General features: G+C 39.1%; 2 pseudogenes; both read right to left on the bottom strand.

Annotated features, from left to right (window-relative positions):
- Window positions 1–1,000: 1,000 nt before the first annotated feature.
- On the bottom strand, window positions 1,001–1,498 carry LOC150060374 (immunoglobulin kappa variable 1-39 pseudogene; annotated as a pseudogene).
- Window positions 1,499–8,190: 6,692 nt separating this feature from the next.
- Window positions 8,191–8,720, bottom strand: LOC150060373 (immunoglobulin kappa variable 1D-13 pseudogene; annotated as a pseudogene).
- Between the last annotated feature and the right edge of the window lie 5,059 nt (window positions 8,721–13,779).

Genomic DNA, 13,779 nt, shown 5'->3' with positions numbered 1-13,779 from the left:
TTCTTTCTTCTCATGTCCTTCTCCCAAGTCTTGATGCCTGGTAATTGGGCATGAGACAGTGCCTTACTATGTTTTCTTCCAACAACACTGGTGATATGAAATTCACTCTATCCTGTACAACGTCCCTGTTAAAATGTATCTTTCAAGAGCTATATAAAGTGATGGTGGGATGACTTAAATTATAGAGCCTACTTAGCAAGAAACCCTGAGTTCAAACACAACTAAAACCAAAAAACCCAATAGAACCAAATATCTTACTTGAAATTCATCATTTATCATTTACTATTATGCATATAGCATACTGGATAAAAACATGCTTTCAATTCCCTCTATTGCCTATAAAGTCAATATATTTTTTCCAGTCCTGGGCTTAAACTCTGTCCTTGGACTTTCTCAAGGCTAAAGCTCTAGCACTTGAGCCTGAGCACCACTTCTGGCTTTTTTCTATGTATGTGGTAAAGAGGAATTGAACCCAGTGTTCTGTGCATGCTAGGCAAGCACTCTATTAGTAGGCCAAACTCGCAATGAGTATTTAACATTTTATCACTCAAGTTGTATTAAGCAATGCAATGTTCACTCTCACCATCTGTACCTAAAATTGTACTGAAGTTCTCCAAATGCAATAAGAAAAGCTAAAACCAAAACAGAAAATAAAAACACAAAAGGCATGAACCAGAAGGATGAAGTAGCAAAATGTCTTTAATTGCTGATGGAATTTATGCATAAAATGTTTTGAAATCAAAAAACAAATGTTAGACATAATAAATTAGAAGTATCTCTGTGCACAGTGTGAATATATGTTAGAGGTTAAAAGATGCAAAAACAAATACAGTGCATTTAGATGTTTGTAGTCTTGACTCTAATTTTAATATTTCAACTTTCAGCCCAGCACACTCCGTCCAGAGACTGAGACATATAAGATCGCTGTCCTGTGATTCTAGAGCAGATCCTGCAAGTAGAAGCATGAGGAGTAGCCTCTCACTTCTGCTTCCCTTGTGGTTTATGTTATGACTTGTATCACTGTGGGAGGAACATCAAAAGCCTGTTGACAGTAATAAGTGGCAGCATCTTCAGGCTGCAGGCTGCTGATGGTGAGAGTGAAGTCTTTCCCAGATCCACTGCCACTGAACCTGGTTGGGACTCCATCTTCCAAATTGTCTGCACTATTGATCAGGGGTTTAGGAGCTTTCCCTGGATGTTGCTGGTGCCAGGCTAAAGCATATCCAATATCCTCACTGGCCCTGCAAGTGATGGTGACTCTGTCTCCTAGGGATGCAGCCAGGGAAGATGGAGACTGGGTCATCTGGATATCACATCTCACCCCTGTGGAGAAACAAAAAAGCAAACATCCACACTATCCATCAACCTCTAAGATTTCTGTGAAGAGTATAGCATCACGAATAACACTTAACTGTGTTATTCCTCAGCATGGTTCTTTCTTACCTGAGATCCAGAGCAGCAGGAGCCCCAGGAGCTGAGCAGGGGTCCTCATGTCCATGCTGTGTGCTGACTGCTGGACTGACTCCACCACAGGGAGTGAGCATTCTTTTATGATGTCTGAGGGCTGTGGGCTGTGCTTTGGCACATGCAAATCAATCACCATGGGCTAGCCTGTGCGGTCTGTCTGGTGAGTAGAAGAAACTTTTGCTGTCTTCAAGATTCACTCTAATTTTCTTTATTCTACATTCTATGTTAATGACTCTTAGAAGAGAGATGAATTAAAGGGAGAAAAGGTTCTATTTCATTTCCCCGATATAAAACCTGAAGACTGGATGAAAATAAACCTCACATTGTCTTGTTTTTATTTTGCTAGGCACTGACATTATAGCTTGGCTACAAAAAATAAAGATCTACATCTTTATGGTTTCCAGACTTTCAGGCCTCAGTCTCCCCTAAACCGATGTATAAGCAACTGACAATTTCCTGTTAAAAGTAATAGTTCTAGAGTAGGTCTTCTTCATAAGTATGTGCTTCTCAGATTATTATAAAACACTCAAAAGAACTGATGGTCATGGATAAAGCCATAATGTACTTCTGGGACTGAAGAACTTCAGATGGGGCTGCAGCTTGGTGATAACCTAATTATTCCTGATTTGAACATATGTGCACGTAATTTTTCTTCCTTGTGTTATATGACAATACATTTTCACACATTGAGTCATTGCGCTAAAATAAGTGCTCCTTACACAATCTCACAGAACCCTTTCCACTCAACATTCCTCAGTAGCATGAGGCCCCAAAACCACCCCTTTGCTCCTGTTGCTGGAGCATTCATCCTTCCTGTTTCTGAGGATTTACAGTGACATAAGGAACCTTGGGAGAAACAGTGGATCTTCATTGCAAGGGCAAAGAAGCTTTGGGTACAGAACTCACTGGAAAAAGGTCCTCTCCTAGAGTCTTTATCACCTAAGGCAACACATGTTTATTGGCTCTGAAGTGGCAGGCCAAACCCACTCCAGAACCCACAGAAAGCCTAACCTTTGGTACCTAAGAGAGACAATATAGACATCTCAAAATTCTCATACTGATTTAATACTTCAAACAGGTGATAAGATTCTAATCAGAGAGCCAAACATGCAGACACTCTCCTGTCCAAGAAAGCATAAGTATTAAATACACACCCAGTGAGAATATGGCCTATATTCTTTCGCATGAATGACCTAAGGTACACTTCATTCTCTTCTTATAGCTCTTTCTCCAAGTACACCCTGATTTGGTGCAGGATTTCTACATACCAACTTGGAGGACACACTTCAGTCCTTAGGAGATGGACTGTGTGGACACAGAGGAAGCAGGGATAGAGGCAAGACTAGGTTTCCAGCCTCAAAACCTAGCACAGAGTGGTTTTCCACAAAGGTCAACAAGCCACCTGTGCATCCCACATGTGCCTGGTTCTTGCAGGGTTTTCATTCAAGCCTATGGGACTCCTTGTTGGTAATAGCACCCCATCAATCTCTAATCAATCTCTACTGTTTCTACATAGACAACTCATTTATAGACAGTGGAGTTTGTTTGCCATCTAATGGACTTTCTGTGGCATTGCATCTCACAGAATTTTAAGAGACTGAATCTCAGTATCTCTTGACAATGGATCTTTCCACTTACTTAAGAAGCTGGATCTGTTTTTCTTACTCACCAGGAAGGATTCTGTAGGAAAGAGCAAATGGTGCTTCCTCCCAGTAATTCAGACACCTAGTTGTGGAAAAAAACAAAAAAACTAGTAATCAATATTCAATTTAGGAAAAGACAATAGTCACAAGACAGTTAAGGGCTGGATAGTGTGATCCATGAGAGATGGACAATAGTGTGGTTTTGGAAATCCTCCCTAAGTGCTGGGCGCAGTGGCTCATGCTTGTAATACTAGCTACTCAGAAGGCTGAGATCTGAGGATCGAGGTTCAAAGCCAACCCGGGCAAAATTGTACCTTGAATCTTATCTCCAATTAACCTCTAGAAAACAAGCAGTGTAGCTTGGCTCAAGGGTAGGGCGGTAGCTTTGAGCTGAAGAGCTCAGGGACAGCTCCAAGGCCGAGTTCAAGCTCCATGACCCACAGAAAAAAGAAAAGAAAAGAAAAGAAAATGCCTAATACTGTAAGGTGTAATGGAGGGGTGGGGGCTGAAGCTATAGTCTCCTGTTCTGAAGATGCCATGAATGCCTCATTGTTCCAAGACCAAAACCTGCTTCAAAACTTGTTCTTTATTTATGTAGGCATTCACAACTATGAACTCTGTTCCTACTATACCTTTTGCTACATTTAGTAAATTCAGGTGTCGTTGAGTGCATTTTCATTTGTCATAATATTTTATAATAGGACTATTGATTGCTACTTTGTCAAATTTTGAAAATAAATGTGGGAGGTTTTGTCCTCTTTTTTGTGAGCTTTGTAGTTTTCATTCCAACATTGGTTCACAATTTCCTTCTACTTGATTTCCTCTCCTTATATTTACCAAGATCTGATGTGGCTTATCACAGAGAATGTTCCATGTGTACTTGTCAGAAGGAGAAAAATTCTGTTCTGCTTGTGGTGTAGAATGGTCTGTATATGTACTTCTTTTTGGTAAAAAAATTTAAATAAAGCTAGTTGCTGTGGCTCATGCGAGTAATCTTAGCTATTCAGGAGACTGAGATCTGAGGATGGAGGTTCAAAGCCAGCCTGGACACTAGCTAGTGAAATTCTTATTTCTAATTAATCACTAGAAAATGGGAAGCAGGTCTGTGGCTCAGTCCAAAATGTGTCTCATACAAATCTAGTTTAATAGGATTGTTTAAAGAGCACCCGATTGTCTGGAGTTGACTGCACATATCCAAGTCTTTAACTGTGCCAACCAAGATCTGAGCTCTTATTTAATGGAGCTGTAACCAAATAATGCAAATTCAGATCTAGATCATCACCTCGTATGAAAACAGCAGATAGAACTACAGTCTCAAATGACATGACACTAGAAAAATCCTATTGTCTTTCTGCACTCTGACTTGCCTTTATCACAGAATCTGATGATCTAAACAAGCTGTGCAATTATAGGAGGAACAGCTTGGTCTGCTGCAGTGTGGCATAAAGAACAGCTCTGTGACAGCTTACTGCAGGATGGAGTTAATCAGGACAGAATTCAGAGGAATCATCTCACTACTCAAGCACAAGAAACCACAGTGGAGCACTGATTCACACAGAAGTCTGACAAGTATGGAAGTGCAGGCTTGGGCAGCAACTTGATAATGGTAGAAAAGACATGAGTCCCTTCTGTCTTCCTGTTTCAACATGATCAGTTAGATTATTTGACCTCATTATCTCAAGAAAGATGCAGTGTTTCTGTCAAGTTCTCTCTGCTGATTATATATTCCTCTAATCCCTATTTCTTTTCCAGGGCATGGAGACACTAGCCTAATCTTGCAACATACAGAACTGTGATCTGCATAGCAAACTGCTCATTCTTACTTTGCATTGTAAGATAAGCAGCACTTTCATTTATTGTGGAATTGGTTTGCTTTCTAATCATCTTTCTGTGACACTGCAACTCATAGAGTTTCAGAGATTAGAGCTCAGTAGTTGACAATCTCCACTTTTACTTGTGATGCTTTTTTTCCTAACTGTATCTTGTGGGTCCTTTCCATCCATCTCCAGAATGGATTCTGTAGGGCACATAAAACAATCCTTCTTCTCAATAATTGATACATCGAGTTCAACATGAACATGTAAAAGACAACCTGAAATTCTTAAAAATATTCATCGCAAGATATTTAAAAATGGGCTACTAAGATATATTTGGAAAGTTAAAATAACAGGGTTTTGGAAAATATTCCTGAAGAACTCTAGGGCCTAACATCAGGGTGGGTGGGATAAAAGATGAGGTCTCCTATTCTAGTGCTGTCAGGGCAGCATCTTATCTCCTGTGTCACAAACCTCCCAGAGCTAACTCAGATAGGCATAGCTGCTGTGGCACTTGCACATGGTAGCACTGAGGCCACCAGACATGTGGATCAATAGCAGCTATTGTAATCCAGGGTATAACCTAGTGATTGATCACCTTCATCTTTTAGAACCATACCTGCCACAGTGTTGTGAAATGAGGATGGCATCCATCTCCCTAATTTCTGTCTGAGGTACACTTTTCTCTTTCCAAATAGAGCTCAAGTGGTCTTGTGTCCTTCCTTTGCTTGAAAGTGTATTAATGGGGCCTCTTTCATATAGGAAAACTACCAAATGTTGAAGTATTGATTTGCTACTGCCAAGATATTTCCTTCCAAAAGGTTTCTATAGGACTGTTACATTTTAATTGTACTCTTTATGAAATATATTTGTATAGAAATGGCAAAGTTCACAATTGTTTTCTAAAACAAAAGCAGAATAATTTTTCTTTGGTCTAGCTTTTGCTCATTGCTACTATGATAGCATAATTGATATTATATGTTAACGGAACAGCAACATTCTACAACCCCTTCTTTTTGTATGTTCAAATGTGGTCATATTCTCTGTTGGTGGTCACACTCTGAACTCAGATTGTTTTGTATTTGTATGTTGGAACTTTAAATCTCATTCTGAGCCCAGGTTGGCCTTGAACTCCTTGTGATTTTGCCTTACCCCACAATGTGGGTTTTACAGGTGTCCATGTCCCCTGCTTATGATAGCTTAAGACTTGGATAGTTAAAACATTCAATATACAGTACAGCATATAAGTGTTGGCCATTATCATTGTTTTGTCAACAATTTATTTTCAGTATGCATGTGCACATTTTATTTGCATTTTAAAGGATTCTGGTGCTTTACAATCTAAAGTATATAAAACATAAGATCAACTGTGTAATGACAAAATTATATTTATTTTCATGTAGATCTGTGGTAAAATATAAGCCGGACATGTATGGCTCCTTGAGTGAAATCCCCAGATCCAAGACATACACACACACAGAAACACACACACACACACACACACACACACACACACACACACACACACACACACATGGTAGAGAGGCAGAAGAGAAGGCATGATGAGAGGGAATTGGAAATAAAATGATTGTTTTTTTTATTAAAGTGATTTGAATGAGATTTCTTAAGGTCATTTAGTATTACATATTAATTTTTAAATGCATTGAATAGAGTTTATCCATTTTAACTCTGGATAGATTGTAAGTATTTGAAACTAAGTGGTCAAGTGCTCATTGGCTTCTCCCTTAGGATAATGCTCTCCTGAATCCACCCTCATCCTGCAGAGGAATACATGGTCAGTAAAGGAAGAAAACAATAGTAGAGAAGAAACGAAATGAGTGTCTTCACATTACCAATATTATACTACTTAATATAGATCACTAAGAATAAATCATGAGTGCTAAACCAAACAGCATGAGTATAGTTTCCGCAAATTCAGCTTCAATTATTTTTCTTACACTGTGTAAACAAACTATAGAAAGTTCATCTAAAATTTCCTCTCAGCTCTACAAACATCAGGTCTCACTGGTCCATGCTCCTAAAGGTTTTGCTATAATTTCTTCCTCTGACACTGAATGAATGAATTTACAACTAGGCAAGGGAAGCAGGTAGTTTCCTATTCAAAACTATAGCACTAGGACAGCAGTTGAGTCCAATAAGCAGGTAGCATTGTATTTTCATGCTCAGAAATAATCCCGAAGATAGTTATAATTATGCTCCTAGCTTATTACCACTGAAACAGTCTGGAATCCCAGGGAACATGGTGAAATCCAATCGTGATGAGCGACAGAGAATGGTCTGGCATCTACAAAAAACAGTTCAATTAACTATTTCCATCATTGTGCAGAGCTCTGCCTAGGCCTGCAGGAGGTAGAGGCCAGTTCTCTATGGATAGCAGGCTGGGGAGTAGAGTCTAGGTCTTCCCACCATCTCCACTGATCCTCAAGTAATGAGAGGGAAGCTCATGGCTCTGCACAACTATTGGGAGAATTATTATTTCTCATCAGTCACTTATTTACTACCAATAAGAATGGGTGGATATTGTTTTATATCACACAGCAGAACATTTAACTTCACAAAGAATGGAGACTTTTCCAAGGCAAAAGGAAACTCTAGAATTTGCTGACCTTATCCTCACATTTTTTGGTCAGACACGTTTCACAGAAGTACAAGTTAATGCTGCTTTGGGAATTTTCCTCAGTCTAACAGGTAGAATCTACAAATGCTGATCCTAGAGGACAAGATCTCATGGCCTGTCACTGACACACGACACATGAGCAGGCAGCAGTGGGACCAGAAACTATACCTTCAGACTTTGTCTTCACTTGGGCAGAAGTAAGTGGGTATCTTAATTCTGGTCTCTGTAGCCTACGATCAAACTCTCACGTTGTTGGCAGTTTCATGAGCTATACCTTCAATCCCTCTCTATGAAATTCTCAGGTGAAATTAGTCTGAAACTTTGTCACAGTCCTGACATAGACCCCAGGATAAACGCAATAATGATCCTGTCACTGGTTTTAAAATACCTCACTAGTAAAATCATTCATTTTCTTTTGGTGTGTAAATTCAGGTGATAGCATAATTCAGAATCGTTGCGCTATAAACTATGTTCCCTCCTCAAGAAGGGAATATTAAGTCTTATTGAACTTAAGCATGAAAAGAAAAACTATGATATAAAAAACATAAATCCTCTCTTTCTAAACAAAACCATGAAGTGACTTTCCAAGCCTGAATGCCTGTGAGAACACTGTCAGAATGTGAAGTTATTAGGAGGAGCAGCTGGGGCAGCCCAGCCTCTCACTTCTGCTTCCATGGGAGGTTTTTGTTATGACTTGTATCACTGTGGGAGGCAAATCATAATACTGTTGACAGTAATAAGTGGCAGCATCTTCAGGCTGCAGGCTGCTGATGGTGAGAGAATAATCTGACCCAGATCGACTGCCACTGAACCTGGTTGGGACTCCCTCTTCCAAATTATCTGCACTATAGATCAGGAGTTTAGGAGCTTTCCCTGGATGTTGCTGGTACCAGGCTAAAGCATATCCAATGTCCTCACTAGCCCTGCAAGTGATGGAGACTGTTTCTCCTAGAGACGCAGCCAGGGAAGATGGAGACTGGGTCATCTGGATGTCACACCTGACTCCTGTGTGGAAACATGAATACAAATATCCATATTATTAATCAAGTTTTAAGAAGGTTTCACATTGAGCTGAGTTATTCCTTAGCATGGTCCTTCCTTACCTGGGATCCAGATCAGAAGGAACCCCAGGAGCTCAGCAGGGGTCCTCATGTCCATGCTGGGTGCTGACTGGTCTGACTGCTGCAAAGGGGAAGCAGCAGCCTATGAAGAAGTGCTGAGGGCAGTGGGCTGTGCTGTTGGCCATGCAAATCAGCTGCCTCTGGGCAGGGATAAGCACAGAGGTGCAGCTGCCTCATCTCAGTGTCTGCAACCATTCTGAGTCTCAGCGGACCTAGCTCATCAACAGGATATGTTGAGGACACGGAAGAGAATCACCATGATGCTTTCCTGTGGGTTAATCAGGTCAACAATCCCTTTGAGAATCAAATTTCTTTCTTTCTATTTCTTTATTTGAGACAAGACCTGTCCACTAAAGTTTAGTTCCAGAAATTTACAGAGACATTTTGCACAAATTTGGCACAATTTTCTATTATCCAGAAGAGAAAGTGTTGGAATTTCTCTGATTCACTGATAATATCTGTGTAGTGACTTAACAGCACTGTAATGAAATCCATAGAAGTGAAATAGGAAAAGGAATCTGTTACATTGATAACAAAATACTTCATCTCCTGTATTGTACTACTCAACCTTCTTTTTTTCCTGAATTTCTGACCTGCAAAAGCAAGTTCTAAAAAATCTTTTTTTTCCAACTGAGCTTGTGTATGCTTTCAAATGCCCATGCTTGTGGTCCTCATATTATTCTTTCTGGGTTTTAAATGTCTTTACCCAAGCTACTGTGTTTAGAAGCAGAGATTATCCTTCAAAAGGAAAATAAATTCAAGTTATTTCAGGAGTCTACTGTGCTGGCTCAAGCTGTATATCCTCCCTTCAGTTGTGGTCTTTTCTAGTTACTAAGACAACATTGTGCTCCATACCTGGGTTAAAGTTACTGGGCCAAGCAGTGTGAGTAAATCCCTAAAAAGGAAGATCATGTTCTTGATATCCATGAAGAGTGTTTTGTATCCAGCAGATTTAGGAGCAATGGTGAGGAGAGGTGTTTGTGTACAGGAGGGAGAAATAGCATTGTTGACTACAGGGAGGATGCTAACCTGGAGTGACGCAAGAGGACACGCATATGTGTGCGATTTGCCTGTGCAGTTGTCAGGGCCCAGGAAGTCACTACTGCATGGGTGCAAATTGTCTCATCTTATCAGCATTACCACAGTCTGAGGAGTGTGTAAACAAATGTGGGGGGGGGACAGAGAGGGCGGTGGGGTTTAATATGCCAGTATAAATGGAAGTGTCACCAGGAATTTCCCATGTTCCAGAAGAACTGTTGATCACATGGCTAAAACTAAACTATGAAGGATAATTAAAGTTAATAATCTTACTCTTGAGGTAAAAAAGTGTAACCTAATTAGATAAAAATTTTGCCCAACTTTAGTGACATATTCATAGATTTTATACAGATTATGTATGGAAAAAGGAAAATAATAGATTTTGTCTAAGATTTTATTTAATTATAACCTTAAGTTGTGGACACAAGTGGAGAAATCCTCATAAATTCACATATGTGTATGTAAACATACATACACATATATATGAATGTGTGTATGTAATAATACATGCATGTATATGAATAGATGAAGATATGTGGATTGATAATTTTTCCTAGCCTAGAGTAATGATTCTCTAGTTTCAATAACAGAAAAAACTACCACTAAGGGACATCCAAGCTCTTCTCTCATAAATGAAACTAGTGACTCTTGCAGAAATAATTGATACTTTATCAAAAGTAGAAGAGCACAATGAGTTTGGACCATTTTCTGCCACTAACTATGAGTTCCTCATGAATGAGGAGAAGGAAAAGGTGGAGAGAATTCAGCAAACTAGAAATGCCCACTGGCTGATTCTGACACATTTTTGAGTATTAAATAAAAACTAATATACTCCATTAAATAAATTGTAAATTCTTGGATTAGTAGTGATATTTTTTAAAGAATTTATTAATGTTGATTTTTACATCATATTTTAAATGACAAGTTTAACAAACAAGTGTTCAAGGAGGGAATCTATTTACAATCACTGGGACTTAGTATTTAGAACTTAATCAAAATAGGCTAAGGGTTTGTATGTCATAGAAACATATTAATTTATGAAATAAAACATTGTGTCTATAGTCATAGGTTTTTATGTCTATATACTTATGTTTATATTTCCATTACCATGTCCATAGCTTTGGGTATGCAGTTATTGAGTCCTCACTCTTGTACTCTTTGGGTTTAGTAGCCACATACGAAGGATACCATGCGCCTTTTGTTCCTTAGGTCTTGACTTGTCTCACTCAAGATGATTCGTTCTAGATTCATCCACTTCCCTGCGAATGCCATTATTTTATCTTGTCTGTTGGCTATGTAGAATTCCATTGTGTATATATACCATATTTTCTGTATCCATTCATCTGCAGTAGTAGGGCATCTGGCTCATTTCCATCGCCTGGCTATTGTGAATAGTGCAGAGATGAACATAGCTGAGTAGGAGTCCTTATAATATCTTGGGTCATGATGTTTAGGATAGATGCCCAGAAGTGGTATGGCAGGATCATAGGGAAGGTCAGTTTTCAGTTCTTTAAGAAACCTCCACACTGCTTTCCAGAGTGGCTGAACTAGTCTGCTTTCCCACCAGCAGTGTAGTAGGGTTCCTTTTTCTCCACAACCCCGCCAGCAACTGTCATTGTCTGAGTTCAAAATCTTGGCCATTCTTGTTGGGGTAAGGTGCAATCTTAGGGTTGTTTTGAATTGCATTTCCTTTATCTTTTTTGCCAGTCCTGGGCCATGAGCTTAGGGCCTGAGAACTGTCCTTGGACTTTCTCAAGGCTAGAGCTCTACCACTTGAGCCTTAGCACCACTTCTGGCTTTTTTCTATGTATGTGGTACCAAGGAATTGAATCCGGGTCCTCGTGCATGCTAGGCAAGAACTCTACCACTAGGCTAAACTCCAGGCCTGCATTTCCTTTATGACCATAGATGATGAACATTTTTTCATATGCTTTTCTGCCATTTTAATCTCTTCTTCTGATAAGTCTGTCTTTAGTTCCCTTGCCCATTTAGTGAATGGTTTATTGGGTTTGGGGGGGATTAGGTTCTTGAGTTCCCTGTAGAAACTGGATATTAAGCATTTGTCAGATGTATTGTTGGTGAATATCTTTTCCCAGTTGGTTGGCTGTCTCTATAATTTTGTGACTATGTTTTTATCTCTACAGAAAATTTTTTTAGGTAGTCCCATTTATTGTGTCCCTCTCCAATCTGTTGTGACCCTGGGATTCTCTTCAGGAAACTTTTGCCTATGCCTATAAGTTCCAGTGTCTCTCCTACTTTATCATGTAGCAGTTTCACAGTTTCTGGTCTGACATTGAGGTCTTTGATACACTTTGAGTTAATGCTTGTGCATGGTGAAAAGCTAGGGTCAAATTTTATTTTTCTGCATGTGGCTGCCCAGTTTTGCCAGCACCAATAATGGAATAGGCTGTGTTTGTATCACTGTATATCTTTGGCTCCTTTGTCAAATACAAGTTGACTATAGGTATGTGGTCCTATTCCTGGGTCTTCTATTCTGTTCCACTGATCGTCTGGTCTGTTTTTGTGCCAATACCAAGCAGTTTTTGTTATTATGGCTCTATAGTAGAGTTTGAAGTCTGGTATTGTAATACCACCAGCATTGCTCTTTTTGCCTAGAATTGTTTTGGCTATTCTAGGTCTTTTCTTATTCCATATAAATCTTTGGATTATATCTTCTATTTCCATAAAGAATGTCTTTGGGATTTTGATGGGGATTGCATTGAATTTGTATATCAATTTTGGCAGTATAGCCATTTTCACTATGTTGGTTCTCCCTAACCATGAGCATGGGCTGTCTTTCCATTTCCTAGTGTCCTCTTTAATTTCTTTCATTAGGCTTTTATAATTTTCATTGAATAATTCCTTTACATCTTTGGTTAAATATATTCCTAAGTCTTTTATTCTCTTGGGGGCTATTGTGAATGGGATCATTTTCTTGATTTTTCCTTCTGTTTGTGTATTGTTGGTGTACAAGAAGGCTACTGACTTCTGAAGGTTGATTTTGTATCCTGCCACTTTGCTAAAGTAGTTTATTAATTCTAGAAGTTTGGGAGTGGAGTTTGTTGGGTCACTCAAGTAGAGGATCATGTCATCTGTGAATAGGGGTAGATTAATTTCTTCTTTCCTTATGTGGATCCCTTTGATGTCCTTTTCTTGCCTTATTGCTTGGGCTAAGGGTTCCAGTACTAGTTTGAAGAGAAGTGCAGAGAGTGGGCATCCCTGTCTAGTTCCGGATTTAGTATAATACTGGCTGTAGGTTTTTAATATATGGCTTTCACTATTTTGAGGATTGTACAACTTATTCCTATTTTTCCTAGGGCTTTCAGCGTGAATGGATGTTGTTTTTGTCAAATGCCTTCTCCGCATCCAGAGAAATTATCATATGATTCTTATCCTTAGCTCTATTGATGTAATGTATTACATTGATTGATTTGCCAATGTTAAACCTGCCTTGAATCTGTGGGATGAAGCCTACTTGATCATAGTGTATGATTTTTTAATTTGTTTCTGGATTCTATTGGCCAATATTTTATTGAGGAGTTTTGCGTCTGTGTTCATTAGAGAGATAGGTCTGTAGTTTTCTTTTTTTGTTGGGTCTTTTCCTGGTTTGGGGATGAGAGTAATATTAGCTTCATAAAATGAGTTTGGTATTGCTCCTTCTGTTTCTATTTCTCGGAAGAGTTTCAAGGGTATTGTTTCATCTTTAAATGTCTTGTAGAATTCCGCAGTGAAACCATCTGGACCTGGGCTTTTTTAGTTGGCATTTCCCTGATTGCTTCCACAATTTCATTGTAAGAAATTGGTCTGTTCAATTTGTTTACCTCAAGGTTGTTCCGTGTGGGTAGCCTATATTTATTTAAGAAATCATCCATTTCTACTAGATTTTCTTGTTTCTTTGAATATAGGTCTGGTAGTACCTATTCATTATGGACTGAATTTCTTGGGAATCAGTTGTAATTGTTCCCGTGGGGTCTCTAATCTTCTTTATTTGAGTCTCCCCTTTCCTTTTTTTGATTAATCTTGCCAGGGGTCTGTCTATTTTGTTGACTCTTTCAAAG

Source organism: Megascapheus bottae, chromosome 7 (genome assembly GCF_031878675.1).
Source record: "Megascapheus bottae isolate mThoBot1 chromosome 7, mThoBot2.hap1, whole genome shotgun sequence".
Taxonomy (NCBI): domain Eukaryota; kingdom Metazoa; phylum Chordata; class Mammalia; order Rodentia; family Geomyidae; genus Megascapheus; species Megascapheus bottae.
Note: the sequence above shows the minus strand (reverse complement) of the source record. Positions and strands in the feature narration are given on the sequence as shown.